This window comes from Puntigrus tetrazona, chromosome 9 (assembly GCF_018831695.1).
Source record: "Puntigrus tetrazona isolate hp1 chromosome 9, ASM1883169v1, whole genome shotgun sequence".
In the NCBI taxonomy this organism is placed as follows: Eukaryota; Metazoa; Chordata; class Actinopteri; order Cypriniformes; family Cyprinidae; genus Puntigrus; species Puntigrus tetrazona.
Window position 1 is genome coordinate 18,510,027 of NC_056707.1, and position 7,557 is coordinate 18,517,583.

Consider the following 7,557-nt stretch of genomic DNA (forward strand, 5'->3'; position numbering starts at 1 on the left):
TTTGCTTTTCTGTTGTGGATGCTTTACCAGTGTTCTCCCATCTGATCAGTTCTCACTTGATTTGGATGTGCTGATTGTTAATTATTTTATTTTACATCATTTGTGCATCATATCTGGTTATGTTTTGTTAATATCTTGTTGCACAGCTGATATGCTACTAATGATCAACCTCATGGGTGAAGCCTCATAGAGTCTGTAGGAAAACTGCTACAGCTGTGTATGATATAAATCCCCCTGCAATTTCGCATTTCCTTATCAGCTCTTTCCAGATACTGCATGCACAAATAAAAAAAAAGACATGCCCTGCAGTTATTCTCTTGTTTTTCCTGATGTTCTGAATCTATACCTGGGAGGCCACTGAGATACATTATTATTGTCGTTATTAAAATGGGGCACACATTACATTAGCATTGATTTTTATTTATACAATCATTTTAAATATTGACCACCGGAACATGAGAACGTGTTTGGATTTGGTGGTATTATTTTATCACGGCCTTTTGCAAATAATAGGCAACAGCCAACATTAGTAGACAGAATTAATAATATTTTAGGGGCTAAGTTCACTTATTATTTCACTTACATTTTCACAAAAGGCAGTGACAAATCAAATACCAAACACGTGTATACTCTATTAAAAGCAGTATCATTGATGATGATAATAAGAAGAATGATGATAAGGTTTGGAAAGCGCCATTTTGATACGAAAATGCCATTGGCTGCAAATGTATTGTCCACCAGAGAAATATAGTTCATTCAAACAGCAGATGAAAGCACTGAAAGTGATTTATTGATTCAGTACATTTAGTTTTCACTTTCATATTTTCCGTGTTCATGAATCAGGACTTGCTATGCCCGGTTCACGGGTTCTTTTCATTGTTTCGGTCATCAAAATCGGTTCGCGAACTAAAATTAGTTCATTTAGCGGCTAAAAATAGCGGAATATGCTTAATAACAAATCACAAAAAAATAGTACAGAAAAATAGAATGTCTGCCGACAATCCATTGAAACTAAACTCTAAAATGTATTTTTTTAATCATCGACGAAAAACCCTGCGCCCGCCCGCATGCCTAGCGTGACGTAGTTTGGAAGCTGACTATTTTCTCATTACCATTAGCTTCTGCGTTTAGCTAAGTTTCATATTTATTTTATTTGGGAGTTGGGGGGGGGTTAATATCTGCATAATATGCGATGACCTCTGTCGAGCAGTTAAATACAGTGTGCAGAAGCTCGTGATGCTGCTCTAGTGGTGACCGATCTACACTACAGCAGCACACACTGCATCAGTCACCGAGAGCCCAGCGTGCAGCACAAGCCTCGTCTTCGGACCGCGGACACCGCAGCGAAACTGGAGCAAACAGTTCAGTATCCTCCTCCGCCGAGCCAGTGGACCGGGACCGAAAGGCAGCCACCTCCGTGGACCGATGAACTCGCAGAAATGTCCCGGCACATCTACACCCGCCACGGGATAGCCGACGGGGTTCAGAAGCCGATTTTTCAGGTAGGGACTCGGGAGAAGGTGATAATGCGATGGGAATCTGCAGCAAACATAGTTCTGTTTGTGTCTATGGGATGCAACGACTCAAAATTTATCCAAAATATAAATATTTGTTTCCAGTCCGCCAACAATGACAACATGCCCCCATTTTTACTCAAAGGAAATCAATCATTTGAATATTCATAATTCACATGTTTAAAACTTGTCACATGTTGAACCAGAGATAATCTGTAATGCTGCGTTTTCAGACATTATATTTGAATTTTGTGCACTGCATAGATTTACTTTACACAAGTTGAACAACTGTGTATGCGTATATATATTTTATATATATGTGTGTGTGTGTGTGTATTGTGTATTGTGTGTGTATATATATATATATATTTGCATCAAACAGTTATTATTGTTTATTATTGTTATGTCATGTTTGTGTTTCAGTTTTTCCACTTGTAATACAAACCTCTGAATGTCCTTGTAATATTTCCATTAACCTATGATGGTTGACTTGATGTTGTTACATTTATTGTTGGTATGCATATATCCAAAAAAAAAAAGCTATTGACATGATAAATAGTCAAGAGTTTCTGTTTTGTTTTATAAACTTTAAGGAAACATCTGAAAAAATTATATATATATATTCTCATTTGCTCACATTCACGATAATCTAAAATCTATTTTTTCCAGTGAAAAAGATGTTAGGGACTGCCATTCACTTCATTGCATTTTTGCCCATACAGTGTAATTAAATGGTGGCTGAGTCTGTCATTCTGTCACCTTCTTTTGTGTTCTACCCAGCAAGAAATGATCGCACTTGTGGGTAAATGTTGAGAAAATGTCCATTTTGGGGTGAACTCCCCCTTTACTCTACACGGGCTGATTATGCAATTAAAAGGATCATTAAGACCAAATCCTGAATGTGCGAAAGATTAATGGATGCTAGTTTGATCTATTGGTCTTTAATTAGGCTGCTAAATAATTCATGTTCTCATTGATTTCCCTGTAAAGGACGCATGACCTGACCCAGTTTGTAAGCATCAGTGCTTCCTATGCAGCAGATGGCCGTAACATTTACGTTTCTTGCACAGCAAACTACTGGAAACATCCGTTCAGCTCGAACCACTATATATTTTAACTGCATGATCTACTCTAGAAGTGGTTCGATGTGGGACTGCATTGCGGCCAGCCATACTGAAGGGCAATTTCGCCTGCTCGACACATTGCGTTGATGTCTATGAGGCTCTGCAGAGTTCAGCTTCCTTGTGGTGATGCGCTTTGACATCTCAATACACCCTCCTTATCTGTCAAGCTTTTAGTCACGTAGCGCCCAGGATAGGTCAGAGATCCTTATGTCTGCTGTATTTAACTGCACACCGACGTACAAAACAGCGATGATTAATGCAATTGATTAATCGTTACAATGCTTTTGCCAGTTAATTGGATCCTGACAGAAAGTTCTATAGCTAACAGACCCCATTGAGACCCCTCTGACAGTCTTGTGGTGGGATACATGGGTGTATGTGTTTGTATGAACGCGTCCCTGTTCTGCCAGTAGAAGAGAAATAGATTAATAGCTTGTTCTTTTGCCGCAGGTGAACAGAGGCACCTACTCACGGCGCAGTCGACTTAAGAGGTCCGACGGCAGTACAACATCGACCAGCTTCATCCTCCGCCAGGTGAGAGTGGATGATGTAGATTATGGAAATATAATGTCTCGATTTAAATGGCTTGTGACACGACCCTCTGAAGCACTCTCACACCTGCTTTTGTTTTCGCAATGAATCGAACTCTTTCGTTTGAGACTTGGTTTTTAAAAGTCTCTGTGTAGGACATTTTGAACAGCGAATTTTGTACAGTGACTAATATTCTCAGTGGATAATTGAGTATCCACTTTCTGCGTGCCTAATGTGCAAAGCCGGGTTACGTAATGTTTTTTTAGAAGCCAACGAGTTCGCGTTTATCCATAGTGCACACATTTTTTCCAAGTCTGCCAATGATGACAACATGCTCCCACTTGGAGGATCGTTACTCAGTATACATGACTCATTAGAATTTTTGCATAATAATTCATATGTTGAAAACATGTCATATGTTGAATCAGATTATATGTAATATTTTGAATCATATTTTGCGAGGCACTGTAGTCAAATTCAGAGCCTAACGCTAAATCAGAGTCTTATGCTATGGATTCCTGTTTTTGCTAATAAATAAAAAAGTAAAAAAAATATATATAATAATTGTGACTTTTTATCTGACAATGTGGACTTTGTTTTTTTTTCAGTTCTGACTCTTTATCTCTATAAGCACAAAATTGCACAAAAAATAAATGTGAATCGAAAAATATAAAATTGGAATTCTAACTTTTTCTCTAACCCGAGTTTACATATCACAATTCAGGTTTTTTTTGTGAATGATGGGTTATGTCTTGTACTTTGGTATTCTTAGAATTGTGAGTTAACATCAGTTATTTAGTACTGCAAGAAAAAAATCTGAATTGTGAGAAAAAAAACACTACACAATTACAAAATTGTGATATTTTGTCATGGCAGAAGCAAGCTTCCATAATATACTACAGTCTTTTAAAAATGTACTTTGTACAAGTTGTCCAGTTCTTTCTTTCTCTCTCTCACTCTCTCTCTCTCTCTCTCTCTCTCTCTCTCTCTCTCTGTATATATATATATATATATATATATATATACACATATACATATATACACTGTGTGATTTTCAAAGAATTATACTCTTGTGCAGCTTTTTGAACAGGTCATTTGGTTTCCAAGCAACAGACAAATCCTCGCTGTCATCAGATGAATATGAATTGCTCATGGCTACCTTTCCAACTGAACTTGTTTGACATTTAGCTGAATAGAACTGGCATGGATCTTCATAACATCTCAAAAATATTTTGAGATTTGGAGTTTTGAAATCAAGCCTGTAAATATTCTTTCAACACATGCAGTATGAAATCCATAGTCCATTTTCCTGATGGAAATATGGAAATATGATGTAATGCCTGTTGTCAGATGCATCTAGATACATGAGTTTGCACAGAAGAAGAAAGTATCCCAGGGGAAACCAATGACCTTGAAGCTTGCAATGTGGCGTTTTCTAGCTGTCCCTGAATCTACCCTTGTTCACGTGTTCGAGGACTGTACAGTTTTCCCTGCAGAGTTTGTGCAGCTGTTAGGCAAAGCTTTGTCTATTATATCATAACGTGGACAAGAATATGCATATACTGTAAGCGAACAGCATTTACTGTAATTCTGTTTTAAGTTTTACTGCAAAAATGATGGTGAACTATGAGTTGGCACTTCGGTAACTATTTTAGATTTGTTATATTATTAAAGGGGCCGTATGATGCTGTTTTAAAGGTCATTGTTTGATGTAAAAGGATATGTTGACATGCTTTAATGTTCAAAAAAACAGTATTTTTCAAATACTGTACTTTATTGTATTTCCTCTATTCCCTGCTTCCATCATTTTCTACGAAACCCCTCCGTCAGACGAGCACAGTCTTCTACGATTGGCCAGCTGACACAGTGGCCAATCATTATGATTGGCCGAACACCACAAGCATGCATCGGAAATTTCACACTCCTTATTATAATGGCGAGCTTCAGCTTTTAAAATAAATATAAAGACAGTTAATAATGCTTTTAGTTTCATGAACATTCCCAAGATGGCTTTAAAATAAATGCCCAGAGTTAATAATGCTTTTAGTTTCATGAACATTTGAGCGGCATTAACCAAATATCACCACGTAATATTGAGTAATATAATTACCGCGTAGACATGTGGAGGCGTGTTTTAACACGTGTCTGGATCATCATTCTCTTTTAGATAGAATACATCTTTTTGTGAGAGACTTTGAGCTTTGTAACTCTGCAGTTCCTATACACGCACAGCTACATAGCACACTAAAGAAAATGAAAACAAGAAATACCATCTTTAAGGAGAAACAAATAAAAATAAATAAATACCGTTTTAAATTAAAATCTTTTCAAACAGATTACTTTAAAATGAATACATTATATCATTTTAACAATATTTTAGCATAATAAATTTGTGTTGCTTTGTTACATTTGTTTGTTTAACAATTTTACATGCCTTAAAATATATCTGTTTTACTGTATATGGTGTGAATAATTGTTTGTATTTAATAAACTGCTGTAGTTGCAATTTCATTAGCGCTGTAATGAGGAAGTAGCTTATTTAGCGTATTCATCAGTCACCGTCAGCTCATGCTGCAGTCTATCTGCAAATGATTCTAGAATCTAGGTCCCCAAAGGACCTTGGGAATTCAGCTTTTTGACTGACTTCCAGGACACTCTATTTCTGGCCATAGAGGTGGCTTCACAGGCAAGACCCTTCATTGAGGACACCCTACATTATAAAGTTTGTACATGTATATATTTTAGATTTGACTATAACATGGTTCAGGTTAAATGAGCCTCCCGATCATTTATCAGACGTTCGGATTTAGATGGAAGACTTTTTGTACAGTTTGCATTTTATGCATAATCCACGTTCTCTGGAAAATTAAACTATGCATCTCCAAATCTCTATGAAAGATTATTGTAGAGCATATAGGGTGTTGCTGAGAGAAAACATCTTGTCTCTGAACCTGAATGTGTCTTAGAGATCTGCTCAAATGAGGCGAGAAAAACCAGGGGTGGTAAAAACCTGCTGAGATCAAGGTTAAAGACGAGATTGCAGGGAGTCATGTATATAAAAACTTACTTAAACTTGCCATGAATTTACGGCTGAAACAATTTTGTTTTGATGTAGAGAGGCTTAAAATGATTTATTAACCCAAGCTGCTGGAAACTGTTGCTGTTTTTGTGGTTATCCATAATAACACATTTAAAATTCCTGATCATTGGGAGCTTGTATAAATTATTAATCTCGCCGGTATAGGTCACATGGCTAAACTCTTTAGTAATTCATTTATTTCTTTTCTTCCCTGCTGTGTTTATTGACCATAGGCCCCAAAAAAGCTCCATAGCAGTGGGCAAGTTTAATCTTAAACAGTGAAATCAGGAAACAATAAGGCGGATAATAAACAAATTAATTAAATGTGAGTGAATATGCTTCTCAGTGGATCCAGTTGAAACAGAGAAACGTATTGATTGCTCTTGTTGTCTTTTGATATTTAACAACTCTTCATGAGTTTATTTGACTAAGAGTAGATTAAATAGCGGAGCGTGTTTTAGACTTTTTTTATTTTTTAGAATAAATTGTTTCAGTAGAAAGCAGGCATGCAGAAGTGCCATGTGAACTACAGGGGGCGATGTGTGCCAGAGTTTTATACTCGAGAGAGCTTAGATTAATTAACAGCAACACCGTCAGTTCATTTCTATGTAATTACTTGAAAAGAGCTGTGCATTTATTATATGTGGTTATAGCTTCAGTTTATAGGCTCTTACCAGTGACCCCCAAGATAGGGTTAATACCCAGTCTGTTTCAATACAAGCTCTCATTTTATGCTTTATCATTCATATCTGTTATAAACTGGTGGTTGCAGAGATTTTGGGACCTGGGACATTTATAAAGATGGGTTTTTATTGTTCGATCTTTGTTTTATGCTATTGTGCTATTATATATATATATATATATATATATATATATATATATATATATATATATATATATATAAATTTGCATTCCATTAAATTGGTAGATTGTTGTTGTTTTTTTTCTTTTTAAATTTGTTTCAGCTGAAATGCTGAAAAATGTTACTGCTTTCTAAGGATTCTCTTTACTGTAATTTATTGTAAGCTCAGGAACAGCAGTAATGCTTCTCAATTCAGCTTTTTGACTCAAATAGGCCTTAGGCCTGCATTAGAAAATGGTTTGTGGTCTAGCTTCATTTATCATTTGCTCTAAATCATGAATAATTAATATGGTTGCAGTTGTTTGCACCTTTTAGTTGTGCGTTATATTTATTACTGTGTTGTGTTGTCAGAAAGCATTTGTTCTTCAACTTAAAACGATCAGTTAGTTGATTTTTACACTTGTTGTGTTTCATATACCAATGTGGAGGTTTGCGTTTGTGGTTTTG